The sequence below is a fragment of the Myodes glareolus genome, chromosome X (genome assembly GCF_982192425.1).
Source record: "Myodes glareolus chromosome X, mMyoGla1.1, whole genome shotgun sequence".
In the NCBI taxonomy this organism is placed as follows: Eukaryota; Metazoa; Chordata; class Mammalia; order Rodentia; family Cricetidae; genus Myodes; species Myodes glareolus.
Genome location: NC_142053.1, coordinates 54,777,321 through 54,790,428, shown reverse-complemented (window position 1 = coordinate 54,790,428; position 13,108 = coordinate 54,777,321).

Genomic DNA, 13,108 nt, shown 5'->3' with positions numbered 1-13,108 from the left:
ATACAAGGAACATACCTAAACATAATTAAGGCAATATACAGCAAGCCAACAGCCAATTTCAAACTAAATGGAGAGAAACTCCCAGTGATTCCACTGAAATCAGGAGCAAGACAAGGTTGTCTATTCTCTCCATATCTATTCAATATAGTTCTTGAGGTCCTAGCCAGAGCAATAAGACACTTTGAAATGGATAAAAATCAGAAAAGAAGTCAAACTCTCACTATTTGCTAATGATATGATAGTCTACATAAGTGACCCCAAAAATTTCTATGACTCATAAACACTATCAGTAATGTAGTAGGATACAAGATTAACTCAAAAAAAATCAGTAGCCCTCCAGTACACAGATTATAAAAGGGCTGGGAAAGAAATCAGAGAAACATCATGCTTCACAATAGCCACGAATAGCATAAAATATCTTTAAGTAACTATAACCAAAGTGGAAGACTTGTATGACAAGAACTTTAAATATTTGAAGAAAGAAATTGAAGAGACACCAGAAAATGGAAAGATCTCCCATGCTCTTGGGTAGGTAGAATTAACATAGTAAAAATGGCCATCTTACCAAAAGCAATCTACAGATTCAATGCAATGCCCATCAAAATCCCAGCAAAATTCTTAAAAGACCTCGAAAGAACGGTACTCTGAGATTCCATCTTACACCTGTAAGAATAGCCAAAATCAAAAACACTGATGACAACTTATGCTGGAGAGGTTGTGGGGGAAAGGGAACACTCCTGCATTGCTGGTGGGAATGCAAGCTGGTACAGCCCCTTTGGATGTCAGTGTGGCGATTTCTCTGAAAATTAGGAAACAACCTTCCTCAAGACCCAGTAATACCAGTTTTGGGTACATATCCAAAGGATGATTAATCGTGCCACAAGGACATGTGCTCAACTATGTTCATAGTAGCATTGTTTGTCATAGCCAGAATCTGGAAATAACCTAAAATCCCTTGACCGAGGAATGGATAAGGAAAATGTGGTACATTTACACAATGGAGTACTACACAGCAGAAAAAAATGACAGCTTGAATTTTGCAGAAAAAAATGGATGGAGCTAGAAAACATCATTTTGAGTGAGGTAACCCAGACACAGAAAGACAATTATCACATGTACTCTCTCATAAGTGATTTTTAAACATAAAACAAAACCAGTCTACAAATCACAATCCCAGAGAATTTAGACAACAATGCGGACCCTAAGAGAGACATACATAAATCTAATCTACATGGGAAGTAGAAAAAGAAAAGATCTAGTAAATTGGGAGCATGGGGACCTTGGGGAAGTGTTGAAGGGGAGGGGAGAGGCAGGGAGGGGAGCAGAGACAAACATAGAGTTCAATAAAAATCAATTAAAAAAATAAAACCTCGCCAAAGACTAAATAAATAAGTGATCTTTCTAAGTGGATATGTAAGGGTAAGTGGAGGATTTTCATTAACTTTGAGTAATTCTCTATGTAGGGTAATAGGGACAACTGGAGTAAGAAACTAACCAATCACTGAGCACCCTGACTCTAAACCCAGAGTAAGGGAAAGAAACACACCCTGTATTTGAGACCTGGGCCACAGAGAGAAAGATCTTTTCTCCTGAACTCAGGAATAAAGACATGTGCCCTGGCTCTGAAACTAGTGTCAAAAGAACACACTTTGTCCCTAGAATCAGAATCAGTGAAAGAAATATGCCGTGGTCCTAATATTAGTGTCAAAAAGCTCAAAAAGACCAGTGAAAGAAACACATTTTGGCCATGAAGTCAGATCTATCTCTGCCTCTGACCAGCTAAACTGACCTGAACAGGGAAAAACCAATCCCCCTTCGCCCTGGGAAAACTCCCCCACCCCGCAAGAAGCCCTATATAAGCCTCTCTGCGGCTTCAGTTCGAAGAAGCCACTCTCCTGGACTCCTCCTTCCCAAATAAATCTCTTTCTCAAAAGAGTCTTGGGTGAAGACCTTCATTCGCCGGCAGAGAAGAAGAACCTGACTGGGACGTCCCTTGGGGACCGAACTGAAAAACCTTGCTGAGACCTCCTTAGGGGGCTGAGCAAGGCTTAGAAGGTTGCTAGGATGCTCCTTAGGGGGCTGAGCGAGGGGGCGGAGCCCAACAGAAGAACCTTGCTAGGACGCTCCTTGGGGGCTGAGCGAGGGGGCGCGAGCACAACAGAAGATTCTTGCTAGGACGCTCCTTGGGGGCTGAGCGAGGCAGCAGAGCGCAACAGAAGATCCTTGCTGAGGCCTCGTTAGGGGGCTGAGCAGGGCGGAGAAGAAAAGTAACAACTTCTTGCAGGAGCTGGAGGAGGAGATCGCTACATTTCTGCTGGGGCTTCCCCTAGTGGAGTAAACAGAAGAAACATCTTGGGCAGGAGAAGAAGCAGATAGCTCTACTACGACGCTCCCATAAGGAAACAGAGCAGAGCTCAGCTGTAGCGGCTCTCCAGGAGAAGAGCAGGATCCCTATATCCTGTGGGGAGACCATCCCCCCACACACCCCATCTTCAGGCAGCCTGGCTTCCCAATGGTCAGTACACCTTTCCTCCAGGGTTGAGCTGTCCTGTTGCAGCTCCAGCCTCTAGAGATGTCTTCCTGTGGCTCTATGCTCCCACCCCCAGAGCTGTCCTATTGTGGATCTACCCCTCCAGAGCTGTCCTATCATGTCTCTGACGTGCTGGGAAGCAAGTATACCCTGGCTTCCCAATAAGTCAGGATATCCCAACACCACTACTGTACCACATTCCCCTACACTCTATAGTTCTTGAACATTTGTTTCATTTTGTGTGTGTGTGTGGTTTTTTTTTTTTTTTTTGAGAGGGTTTCTCTGTGTGACAGCCCTGTCTGTCTTGTAACTAGCTCTTGTAGACCAGGCTTGCCTCAAACTCACAGAGATCCACCTGCCTCTGCCTCCAGAGTGCTGGGATTAAAGGCACCACTGCCGTGTGTGGAGCCAGGCATGGTGACACACACCTGTAATCCAAGCATTTGAGAGATGGAGGCAGAAGGATCTGGAATTCATGATTGGTGTAGGGTTACAGAGCAAGTTTCTTATCAGTCTGGAAAGAATGAGACCTTGTTGAATAAATAAACCAAAACAGCAAAAACAAGCAAAAGGAATGGATTAAATCTGTTATTAATGGTTTTTCATGCCCCAGTGTATGGCCTCATACCCATACACATATGATCAGCACAAACTGAACAATGAAAAAAGATGTCATGAAGTTGGAAGGGGATTTGGTATACTGGGAGATTGATAAAATAAAAATATATTGTATATATGTGTTAAATTGGGAGCATAGGCCCCAGCCCCTGGCATCTATCCTAGCCCCCAGGCCTGAGAGTTATATTGGTCTGGGCTCCAAATCCCAGCAGGCCAGTATTTAAATGAACTTCCAAAAGAAGAACACATAGTCTGTCTCCCCCCATTCCCCCACCCCCACCCCACCCCTACCTCCGCTGCATTCATGGCCTCCCGGTTCCCCATCGGGGCCACCCAAGAGTGCAGAACTCCCATTAAACCTGGATATTTCTTAATTTGGCTTGTTTTGATTTGGCTTGATTAGGATTTTGCATTGGCAGACAGCTCACGTTAGAAAAAATTCCTAGTGTCTTGGAGGTTCCACCGAGATAGGGCGGCCCTTTCCACACAGCCCTAGGGCATGTGTCGAAAGCCCCCTAGTCTATAATCTGAGTTCTCCACGCCACACTTAAACCGGCTTCTGGGCTACAGCGGCTGTGTCTTGGTGAGTCCCTTTTCTTGTCTATGCTATAGGGTTTTTGAGGGATCCATTCATACTTATTTTTGTCATTTTTCAGGTTCCTGTTTAAGCTGTGAGCTCGCGCCAGGGATCTGATTCCCAGCAGTGGCCAGACTGGTGGGCCAACCTCGGCTGAAGTGGAGATTTGTTTGTTTTGGGACACCAAGCATTCAATTTCCACGGCCCCATTTGGACCTAAGAGTCATTTTAGTGGACATGCTGGAGTGGACTTAGGTCACATGGTTGGGCATAGACTTTAAAATGGGCACTTGCAGTTCAAAACCAGATCTGCTGTTGCCCCTGAGATGCCTCTTACAAAATCTTTTTAAATTGAACCTGTCTGATACAATCTGTCCCAAATGGCTAATTTCCCTATGCACTAAGATTTGGCCTCAACTGTCTTCCAGGACCTTAAAATTTTTGCCACCATAAAGACAAATGGATAGAACTTACATATGTCCATGTTTTTTTGAGCTCTGTGCTCTTGCCCCTTCCCTTAGTAGCCAATGTCTTAGTAGCCAGTGTTGCACAATGCTGCCAGAGGCACTGGCCCCTCCCCCACTCCCTCAAGTCCACACTATCCAACCCCCTCCCTTGGTTCAAGGTCAACTTCCACCTTGCCCACCTTCTCCTCCTCTCCCCCTCCTACCTCATCTCCCTACGCTGGAACTCCCCTCTACACACTGGGCTAGCCCCTTCCAATCCTCTCCATGTTTCCTTTTCTCTTCCAGATCTCTCTCAGATAAAAAAGTGGCTAGGTTCCTTTTCTACTAATCCTTCTGCTTACCCATTTTATCTTTTAGTCTGTACCAGATATTAGGAAAGAGTTAAAAAAGGTTGAGGAGGGTCCCCAAACTCATACAAAAATTGGGGAAAATGGCCTTTAAAGTTTTAATGCCTGCGAAGCTGAGTCTTCCCAACAGACAAAGCTACAACAATCTACAGGCCCAGGCCTTATCAGCTGCCCTAAGGTCGCAGGACGGGGACAAGGGAAGCCAACCACAAGGTTCTACCCTGATAGAGCCCAGTCGAAGTCAATCTCACAGGCAAACCATTTCAAGTGTGGCCTAAGTGGTCATGTGGCATGATATTGCACTATGCCTCCTCCGAGGTTATGGCCCTATCTGCCAGCAACCTGGACACTGGAAGTCACAATGCCCCCATGTGGGCTTGTCCTCTGGGCCATGCCATGGAGATCCAGCATCACCATCAGCAAGTGAAACCGTACCAGTCAGCCCTCGAGCTTCTCAGCCTTGCAGAGGATTGACGCTGCCCAGACTTGGTTTATCCCATAACCCTAACCAAGCCTAAGGTAAAGCTGCAGGTAGCGGGTACGTTCATTACTTTTATTCTCACTCAGGGTTTATGTTCCCCTCACCAATTTCAGTTATGGGGGTAGACAGGACTCATTCCTCCCCACTTAAAACTTTGCCACTGCCCTGCATTCCTGCAGGACAATTGTTCTCTCATTCTTTCTTAGTGATACCTGCTTGCCCAGCACCTTTACTGGGTGGAGATAACCTTAGTCGCTTCCCCAAAGCTTTGTTCTGCTTCTTGGAGCCCCTTTTTGACCCCACCCATCTCTGAGATCGTATTTTACAGGTTCACTCCTCCTGCCAGATGTGTGCCCAGAGCAACCCACAAGGGGTTCTCCACATACGTCAGTCTCTACACCAGCTTCGTGGACACCAACCAGGTGAAGATTGGCAGGTTAATTTCACTCATATGCCTACTCATAAAAAACTTCATTATCTCTTAATACTCGTGGACACTTTTACAGGATGGATAGAAGCGTTTCCAGTCTCCAGGGAAACAGCAGAAGTAGTGGCTCAGGTACTCCTAGACCACATCATTCCTTGGTTTGGTGTCCCACGAACCATCCAGACAGACAATGGACTGACTCATTAAACAACAACTAACCAATCTCTCCATTGAACTCAGGTTTCTCGAACCTCAATGGACAGGACCTCACACAGTAATCCTTACCACCCCCTCGACTGCCAAGCTCTTGGGACACCCATGCTGGTACCATCTCTCCAGGCTCAAGTAGGCACCTACTCAGGACACTTGGTCTGTCCAGCAGACATGACCTTCCACCCTCCAGTTTTCCAGGATGCCACAATGAACGTGATAACAAATTTTTTCCTAGACACCTGCTTTCTCACCTCCCCCAAGGAACAGATGCCTGACGTCTCCGGGATGACAGTATATGGGATGCCTCTCCAGTCACACCTCTTGCTGAACGTGGACACCTTGCTCTCCCTTTCCCCACATTGCCCCATGCCTGCAGGAAGTAGCCAGATTTGAGTCTATGCTCTTTTTTTTTTCCAAAGAGAGCCTAAATGTTTGTCATAATTATCACTTCAATTTTCTATCATCCCTATATCCAAAGAGTCTGGAATGTTAAGTTGGGAGCGTAGGCCCCAGCCCCTCGCATCCATCTCAGCCCCCAGGCCTGAGACTTATATTGGTCTGGGCTCCAAATCCTAGCAGGCCAGGTCCTGACCCTGAGAGTGATATTGGTCTGGACTCCAAATCCCAGAAGGACAGGTCATGACCCCTCCCTGGGGAGGTGGGGGTGGTCAGGACTACTCTCACAGAGTATTTAAATGAACTCCCAAAAGAGGAACATGTGGTCTCTTTTCCTTCCTCCTGGTGGTCGCATTCACAGCCTCCCAGTTCCTCCTTGGGACCACCCGAGAGTGCAGAACTCTCATTAAACCTGTATATTTCTTTTTTTAAAAAAAATTATTTATTTATTATGTATACAATATTCTTTCTGTGTGTATGCCTGCACCAGACCTCATTACAGATGGTTGTGAGCCACCATGTGGTGCTGGGAATTGAACTCAGGACCTTTGGAAGAGCAGGCAATGCTCTTTACCCCTGAGCCATCTCTCCAGCCCAAACCTGGATATTTCTTTATTTGGCTTATTTTGATTTGGCTTGATTAGGATTTTGCATCGGCAGAGAGCTTGTGTTAGGAAAAATTCCTAACAATATGTATGACATTTATTAAAAGTAATTAAAAATATTCAAAAATATTATTGCTTCACTGTCTTAAGTCTTCCAATATCTTTCCATTGATTGTAGAAAAACTCCAAAGTATATTCATTTTATGTGTATGGATGTTTTGCCTGTATGTTTGTGCGCCCCCTGTGTACCTTGTGCCTGACAAAGATGTCAGATCTGGTACTGAAATTATAGATGGTTGTGAGCCACCATGTGGGTGCTGGTATTGAATTCAGGTCCTCTGTAAGAATAACTAGTGGTTTTTAACCACTGAGAAATCTCTCCAGCATCTCAAGATACCCTTTTTAAAGGTTTATCTTGGCTCACAATTCCAGGAGACATAGTCTGTCATGCAGAAAAGGCAGGAAAGATCTGGCCACATTGCATCGACAATCAGGAAGCAGAGACCAGTGACTCCAAACTCAAAATTCTTAACATAATACATTCCATTGGCTCTGGTACTTCATCAGTTAATTAGCTATTGAAGTGACTCTTAAAGTGGGAGGGAGTGGGTAAAAGGTTTCCTGCTCTTCCAGAACACCTGAGTTCTCAGCACCCACATCAGGGGACTGTGTAGGCATCCAGAGACTTAGACATCCTCTTCTGACCTCCACAGGCCCACAGCCACATGTGGTTTGCAGACACACAGACACACAAATTAAAAATAGAAAATAAGGGCTGGAGCATTGGCTGCTCTTCCAGAGGTCCTGAATTCAATTCCCTGAAACCACATGGTGATTCTCAACCATCTATAATGAGATCTGGTGCCCTCTTCTGGAGTGTAGGCATGCGCGCAGGCAGAATATTGTATACATAATAAGTAAGTAAATCTTCTTTCAAAAAAAAAAACACTAAGACATACCCTCTTGTAACCTCACACTCACTATGTAACCAAGGATGAATTTGAACTTCTCATTATTCTTCTTCCATCTACTGAATATTGGGATTGAAGACACATGCTGCCACAGCAGGTTTTAAAGTGATTTCTTATTTTTTTCTCTTTTTCTCCCAAGCAATTACTTTTCCAGCATTATCAAAGATGCTCAGTTCTGGGAAAAAGCTACAATAGACTTTTAATAAAATTTGTTCTTGATCCACTGAGATGGCTGAGCTTACTGCCAAACTTGAAGACATGAGTTCAATCCCTGAGACCTACATAGTGGAGGAAGAGAAATGAATTTTGTGTTCTCTGATCTACTCACACACATACACACACTGTAAACGGAGACCGCACTTTCACTTCCCAGCAGCCCAGACTTGAATAATCACACAGAAACTATATTAATTACAACATTGTTTGGTCAATGGCACAGGCATATTCTTAGCTAGCTCTTACACCTTAAATTACCCCATTTTGATTAATCTATGCATTGCCACAAGGTTGTGGCTTACCAGTAATGTTCTGGCATCTTTCTCCTTCAGCAGTTGCATGTCATCTGCCTGATTCCATCTTCTTTCTCTCTACATTCAGTTTAGCTTTCCCACCTAGGTATATTCTGCCCTGCCATAGTCCAAAGCAGCTTCCTTATTAACCAATGGTAATAAAACATATTCATAGCATACGGAGGAGAATCCCATCTCTCTCTCTCTCTCTCTCTCTCTCTCTCTCTCTCTCACACACACACACACACACACACACACACACACACACACACCTCCCCTCTACACATACACAATAAATAAATAAATAATTTTAAAGTGCTCAGTTCTGAGCCACAGTAATAATAATCAGTTAGCATTTACAGTATGCCAAATGCTTTTCATATTATCTCATTTTACAACCCTATGAAGTTGGTATAACTATCAGTTTAATAGATGAAAAAAACTGATGATAAAAGAGGACTGGGTGAGGAGCTAGAGAGATGACTCAGAGGTTAAGAGCACTGACTGCTCTCTTCCAAAGGTCCTGAGTTCAATTCCTCATGTTGGCTCACAACCATCCTTAATGAGATCTAGTGCCCTCTTCTAGCATGCAAGGAGACATATAGGCAGAAGAACATTGTATATGTAGTAAATCAATCAATCAATCAATCTTTAAAAAGAGTATTGAGAGATAACTCACTGGGTAAACTGCTTGCCCCACAATCATGAGGACCTGAGTTTAGATTCCTAGCATGAGCATAAGATGCCAAGCATGGAGGCATGTGCCAATTACCCCAATGCTAGGGAACAGAGATGTGCAGATCCCAGGGACTTGCTAGCCTGCCACTCAAGCCAATATGGTGCTCCAGACTCAGACCCTGTTGTAGCAGCAGGCTGCTTGTTCGTTCCCGGATGCTCAGCTCCAAGATAATCACACAGAAACTGTATTATTTAAATTACTGCTTGACCTATTAGCTCTAGCTTCTTATTGGCTAACTCTTACATCTTAATTTAATCCATCTCCATTAATCTGTGTATTGCCACATGGCAGTGGCTTACTGGCTAAAGTTTTCAGTGTCTGTCTCAGGCAGAGGATCCATGGCATCTCCTCACTCCACCTTCCTCCTCCCAGCATTCAGTCCAGTTTTGCCCATCTACCTAAGTTCTGCCCTATCAACAGACCAAGGCAGTTTCTTTATTCATTAACCTATAAAAGCAACACATAGACAGAAGGACCTCCCACACCACTTTATATCTAAAAATAAGGTAGAGAATATGGAAAGATAATGTCAGTCTCTGGCCTCCATCTGTGTACATAGGCAAGGGCATGTGTAGTCTGCATGCGCACACACACACACACACACACACACACACACACAAAGTTGGGCTAATGATGTAGCTAATGTAATGATGTAACAATTCTAATGATTGTTAGAATGCTTGCCCAGTATACAGAAAGTTCTGGGTTCCATCTTCAGCACCATATGAGCCCAGTTTTCATTTGTGAATTTTTAAAAATTATCAATAGTAGTGGTGATGATAGTGATAGTAGTAGTAGGTGTGTGTGTGTGTCTGTGTTTGTGTGCATGTGTGACAGAGAGTGCAGGTACACGTGCCATGCTGTGTTAGTGTTCTGTTGCTGTGAAGAGACACCATGACCAAGGCAAATCTTGTAAAAGTAAGCATTTAATTGGGGCTTGCTTACAGTTTCAGAGATTTAGTCCATTGTCATCGTGGTAAGAAGCACGGTAGCACACTGGCAGACATGGTGCTGAAAAGTAGCTGAGAATTCTCCATCAGGATCTGCAGATAGCAGGAAGAAGACTCTGGGCTTGGAATGGGCTTTTTTAAAACCTCAAATCCCATCCACAATGAAACACACACTTCCTCCAACAAGGCCCCGTCTCCTAATCCTTTTAAATAGTGTCATTCCCTGAGGACCTATTCGAATCTATGAGCCTATGGAGGCAATTCCCATTCAAACCTCCACACATGGCATGTGTGTGAAGTTCTGAGGACAACTTTTGGTAGTCTATTCTCTCCTTCCACCATGTAAGTCCTGGGGGTCAAATTCAGGTCGTTAGGATTGGCGGCAAGCACTCCTAATTTTATCTGCTGAGTCATCTCACCAGACCTTATTTGTGCTTTTTGGCCCATATTTCAGAACCTTGGTTTGCCATATCCTATTGTCCCTTATGTATATTTCTGTACAGCAGACTGCCGTGATTATGCTGCATAGGCTTTACCTTTGTGAGACTGATTTTTGTAAGATGTAGGTTTATATATACAAGTCTATTTTTAATCAGTCCATACACGAATTGTTCACGTGTTCAAATGATGTTCATTGATTAAGATGCTAAGGAACCAACTACCAACCAAACTGTTTCAGCTTTCTTACGAATCAAAAGAGCAATTCAATTCCTTTATTCCAGGAGCTGTCTTTTTGGTCCTGGGTGTAGTAGTCAGTTCTGCTTTACTCGTCCTTAGTGAGACCTTCCTATAACCAGAGTAACTAACCTAACCCTTTCGAATATTCTTTTTTTTAAGATTTACTTATTATGTATACAGTATTCTGTCTGCATGTATGCCTGCAGACCAGAAGAGGGCGCCAGATCTCATTACAGATGGCTGTGAGTCACCATGTGGTGGCTGGAAATTGAACTCAGGACCTCTGGAAGAGCAGCCAGTGCTCTTAATCTCTGAGCCATCTCTCCAGTCTCCCTTTGGATATTCTTATCTGCTCTTTAGAGGTCCCACTTTATGTTAGGTGTCAAGAGTTGGACACCATCTTGAAAGTACCGGCTAAAAAAGCTAATTAGGAGCACAGCACTAACCTGAATGTGCTTGATTTGGCATGTGATCTTTGTAAGCATTTAAAGGAACTGTCTAAATCGGGACTTGGATATGTTCGGCACATCTGTAGTCCTTTTCCTAACTCAAGCAATAGCAACCTACGGTCTTAGAAATTTTATTGGTACTATCTATGGTTTTCTTTATGTATTTTTAGTCTTTTTTTCTATGCCTTTGGAGATGTTCCTTTTAGTTCATACCTGTTGGCGTTTTGAGAATATGGCAATCTGGGATTTGTCTTGTTTTTCAAGAGAGGAGTTCTCTGCATATCCTTGGCTATTCTGAAACTTGCTCTGAAAACCTTAGGTTGACCTGGAACTCAAAGAGCTCCACTTGCCTCTCCCTCCAACTGCTGGAATAAAAGGCATGGGCCACCATTGCTTGGCTTGGTAATAAAGTAATCTGCTTTTTTTTAAACTTTAATAAAATGCCTCTAGCAGGCTAACTCTATAAATGTATATAAAGACGTATATAAAGATTTAAAGTGAGTGTTCAAACACATTGGCTGTGGCAAGGGCTCCCCTAGAAGCTCTGTCATTTCTTGGCAGCTGTCAAAAATGGGAGCATGGATGGGGTGAAAAGATCAAAATGCCAAATAAGGCAAATAGCAATCCAGGTCAGGTTTGTTCTAGTAGTTCAGTCTCTGAGGATCAGTGGCCTGTGAACAGTACCTTAACCCTACCCAAGGTCAGCTTCATCAAAGACTTAATGACCTGCCCTCAGGTCCTACCTCTATTTTTTATATGAGTGTTTTGTCTACATGTATGTCTATGCATCACATGCATGCCTGGTGCCCACAAAGGCTAGAGGAAGGCGCTGGATTCCCTGAAGCTGAGGTTACAAACAGTTGTAAATCACCGTGTGGGTGCTGGGAACTGAACCCAGGGAAGGTCTCTTCAAGAGCAGCAAATGCTCTTACCACTGAGCCATCTCTCCAGCCTTAAGGTCCCAGCTCTTAAATTGCCCTTCCATTACCACCACACTGGGCCAAGCTTTCAGTACCTGAATGCATGCTGAATATTTTCAACGGTATCTAACCCATATACTTGAGATGGTGAATCTGAATACCTGTATGCCTACATAGATGAAAGATGTAAAATATGAGACACTGTTCCACCAGCCTTTGATTCTATTATGTGCCAATAAACACAGGCCTGAAGGAAGTTCTAAGGGAACTGTGCCAGGAATAACTGCTCCCTAGGCCAAGATTGTTTCAGTATTGTATCAGAGTAAAGTTTGGTATTGCTATTCTTATTTTTTGTTTTGTTTAAAGAAAGGGCTATCAATTGTTTCCTGTAAAGACTTTCCATGTGTTGACTTGTTACATTTTAGACTTCAAACTCCTTATAAAGATGTTTGTCCCCACTTTGAAGTCCTTGTTTCCCTTCTACCATTGCTAATATTAGTTGATGGACTCGGCAGTGGATTTTAGACAGAACGCTTAGGGCCTCTAAGACAGTGGTTCAGGCTCCAGTCAGTATCTGGGCAGACGAGGCAACAGCCGAGCTCTCAAGTAGTACTGTCCACATTAGAACAGCTTGGCCTTTGTTATTACATATTCCTATCTGAAATCAAGGTTTAGAATTTCAGGACTAACAGTATTCCACTTTTAATCAAGGCGTGAAAACACATTCCTGAGACTGCCAAACTCCCAGTAGTTCCTCATAATTCCTGGAAGCAGGGGCATATGTCATGCTTTTTCTTCCCCATTATCTTGTATCTAGTGGTGCTTAACACAGTAACGGTGCCAAAGCATAATGTATGCAGCTGGCAGAACCTTTCTCATTGTATTCACTGATTACGTGGTAAGATTGTAAGGGAAGACATGTAACTTTGCACATACATACAATGAGAATACTGCTACTGAGTGAGAAACCAGAAGGAATAACGATATAACACAATATTTTAAGAATGGAGGATAATTCCAGGCATAGTAGTACACGCCTTTAATTCCAGCTCTTAGGAGACAGATGCAGGATCTCTTTGAGTTTGAGGCCAGTCTGGTCTATCTAGTGAGTTCCAGGACAGCCAAGACAAAGAGAAATTCTGTCTCAAAAGACAAAAATATAAAAACAAAGAGCAAATAAAAATAAAGAACACTCCATGCCACTTCTTTTACCTTAACACATATAAAAGGT